This window comes from Bos javanicus, chromosome 2 (assembly GCF_032452875.1).
Source record: "Bos javanicus breed banteng chromosome 2, ARS-OSU_banteng_1.0, whole genome shotgun sequence".
NCBI lineage: Eukaryota > Metazoa > Chordata > Mammalia > Artiodactyla > Bovidae > Bos > Bos javanicus.
Genome location: NC_083869.1, coordinates 14,900,391 through 14,904,031, shown reverse-complemented (window position 1 = coordinate 14,904,031; position 3,641 = coordinate 14,900,391). Strand labels below are relative to the sequence as shown.

Sequence of the window (3,641 nt, the reverse complement as noted above, 5' to 3'; positions counted from 1 at the left end):
AAACAAAAACCAGAATAAGAATTTGGAAAACAAGTGTTTAGGGTTCTGTCCAACTCACTGCAAGGCATTCAGCAAGTCACTTAATGCCTCTGAACTTCTATTTCCTGACCATAAAAAGAGAGTATCAGACTAGATGTTAATGCCTTTTTCAGCTCCAACAGTCCCAGAACAACCACATGTTACAATAACTACCAATAATGATTTATATCTTCTGGGAAAAAAGCAGCCACACTAAATTACTGTATTTCAAAATACGAGAAATAATACAGGCATAATGAAATGGACATGGAGTGAATCAGACTGAGGTTCAGATCCTAGCTTCACCATCAGCGGCCTTAAACAGTTTACATAATGCTCTCTGCCTGTACCCTCATTTCTAAAATGGGAGTGATTGCTTTTCCTTGATGGGGCCCATGACAACAAGCAACCAAACAGATGTACAGAGCTTAGCGCAGTGCCATACACAGTAAGTACTCAATAGAGGTTAGCCATTACTTTTGCTGTTTTTATCACAGAGAATTGCTGAAGGAAAAAGGTGTCCAGCACAATTAGGTGCTCAATAGGCAGTACCCATTCTTGACTCCTTTTAAAAAGTATCAGAATTTATGTAATAGGAGTGATCCAGCGGTATAAGACTAGTCATACAGTATGAGAAAAGAAGCATTCAAAAGGGTCAGAAAACGTCTCATCATGAGAAGGAAACAAAGAGTTTCTTGGTAAAGTCAATAAGCCTGTACTGGGGAAGTGGGCTAATGATGTTGACTCAAAGTATAAATCCATTGTGGTTAGTATTAAAAAAGGCACCAGGTTAGAAAATTAGATATGGGGAATCAAAAGGACATAAAAACACTGCCAACAACCAGGAATCCAATTCACTCAATAGCAAAAATCACTGATGCAGGAAGACCTACTGGAGAAAATCAATGCAGTGAGAATTTTCCCTTGCATCCAGGTATCAACAAGAAGTTGTGCCAAGCTCTCGTCAACACATTTGCTGTAAATCTCCTTTACCTCTTCAGGCTGATTCTCTTCATCTTGTTACAGATGATGTTGGACTTGTGAACTGAATGATTACTCGGCAGTGCAGTACAAATGTGACTGTGGAAGCCTTTAAAAGCCCCTTAGAATTTCTTTTCTCCTAATTTGGGGATGTACTGAGATGAAGGAATTATGTGACGTAACCTGTTCCAACGTCAGTCAGTTCAATCAGCTCAGTTGCTCAGTCATGTCCAACTCTTTGCGACCCCATGGACTGTAGCACACCAGGCTTCCCCTGTCCATCACCAACTTCCAGAGCTTGCTCAAACTGATGTCCATTGAGTTGGTGATGCCATCCAACCATCTCATACTCTGTTGTCCCCTTCTCCTCCTGTTCTCAGTCTTTCCCAGCATCAGGGGCTTTTCCAATGGGTCACTTCTTCCCATCAGGTGGCCAAAGTATTGGGGCTTCAGTTTCAGCATCAGTCCTTCCAATGAATATTCAGAACTGATTTCCTTTAGGATTGACTGGTTTGATCTCCTTGCAGTCCAAGGGATTCTCAAGAGTCTTCTCCAACACTAGAGTTCAAAAGCATCCATTCTTCGACACTCAGCTTTCTTTATGGTTCAACTTTCACATCCATACTTGACTACTGGAAAAACTATAGCTTTGACTATGTTGACTTTTGTCAGCAAAGTAATCTCTGCTTTATAATATGTTGTCTATGTTGGTCATAGCTTTTCCTCCAAGGAGCAAGGGTTTAATTTCATAGCTGCAGTCACCATCTGCAGAGATTTTGGAGCCCAAGAAAATGAAGACTCTCACTGTTTCCATCGTTTCCCCATCTATCTGCCATGAAGTGATGGAACCAGATGCCGTGATCTTAGTTTTTTGAATGTTGAGTTTTAAGCCAGCTTTTTCACCTCCTCTTTCACTTTCACCAAGAGACTCTTTAGTTCCTCTTCACTTTCTGCCATAAGGGTAGTGTCATCTGCATATCTGAGGTTATTGAGATTTCTCCCAGCAATCTTGATTCCAGCTTGTGCTTCCTCCAGCCCAGCATTTTGCATGATGTACTCTGCATGTAAGTTAAATAAACAGGATGACAATATACAGCCTTGATGTACTCCTTTCCCAATTTGGAACCAGTCTGTTGTTTCATGTCCAGTTCTAACTGTTGCTTCTTAATCTGCATACAGGTTTCTCAGGAGGCAGATCTGCTATTCTGATCTCTTTAAGAACTTTCCACAGTTTGTCATAATCCACACAGTCAAAGGCTTTACTGTAGTCAATAAGGCAGATGTTTTTCTGGAACTGTTTTGTTTTTTTCTATGATCCAATGGATGTTGGAAATTTGATCTCTGGTTCCTCTGCCTTTTCTAAGTCCAGCTTGTACATCTGGAAGCTCTTAGTTCACATGCTATTGAAGTCTGGCTTGGAGAATTTTGAGCATTACTTTGCTAGCATGTGAGATGAGTGAATTATGTGGTAGTTTGAACATTCTTTGCCATTGCCTTTCTTTGGGATTGGAATGAAAGCTGACCTTTTCCAGTCCCATGGCCACTGCTCAGTTTTCCAAATTTGCTGGCATATTGAGTGCAGCACTTTCAGAGCATCATCTTTTAGGATTTGAAATAGCTCAACTGGAATTCCATCACCTCCACTAGCTTTGTTTATAGTGATGCTTTCTAAGGCCCACTTGACTTCACATTCCAGGATGTCTGGCTCTAGGTGAGTGATCACACCATCATAATTATCTGGGTTGTGAAGATCTTTTTTGTACAGTTCTGTGTATTCTTGCCACCTTTTCTTAATGTCTTCTGCTTCTGTTAGGTGTATACCATTTCTGTTCCTTATTGTGCCTATTTTTGCAAGAAATATTCTGTTGCTGTCTCTAATTTTCTTGACGAGATCTCTAGTGTTTCCCATTCTATTGTTTTTCTCTATTTCTTTGCATTGATCACTTAAGAAGGCTTTTTTATCTCTCCTTGCTATTCTTTGGAACTCTCCATTCAGATGGGTATATCCTTCCTCTTCTTTGCATTTCACTTCTCTCCTTTTCAGCTATCTGTAAGGCCTCCTCAGACAACCATTTTACATTTCTTTTTCTTGGGGATGGCCTCCTGTACAATGTCATGTGAAGTCGCTCAGTCATGTCCGACTCTTTGTGACCCCGTGGACTGTAGCCTACAATGCTCCTCCGTCCATGGGATTATCCAGGCAAGAGTACTGGTGTGGGTTGCCATTTCCTTCTCCAGAGGATCTTCCCAACCCAGGGATTGAACCTGGGTCTCCTGCATTGTAGGCAGATGCTTTACCATCTGAGCCACCAGGGAAGTCCACAATGTCATGAACCTCCATCAATCATTGTTCAGGCACTCTGTTGATCAAATCGAATCCTTCAAGTCTGATGTAATCTATTTCAACTGATATACTCCTTTATTTCCAAATTATAATTCCACAGTTGAAGCTTTCTGTGGTGGATTTGCTTACAGTGAGCCCCTCTCAGTATCACTCCACTCCACCTATTACTGAGAGTTACTCAGGGGTCTCGTGATCTCTAGCAGGATCCTTTTAGCTTTCTTCTGTTCTGCTCTCCCTCTCCATTCCTCCTCCTCTCTCTTGCTCTCTGTCCATCCCACTGTTGATTTTGCTGCTGCTT

General features: G+C 41.4%; 1 non-coding gene across 1 annotated transcript; it reads right to left on the bottom strand.

The window, feature by feature from the left end:
- Positions 1-3,243: 3,243 nt before the first annotated feature.
- TRNAC-ACA (transfer RNA cysteine (anticodon ACA)) lies at positions 3,244-3,315 on the bottom strand. The gene has a single exon. It is a non-coding gene; the product is annotated as a tRNA-Cys (tRNA).
- Positions 3,316-3,641: the final 326 nt, after the last annotated feature.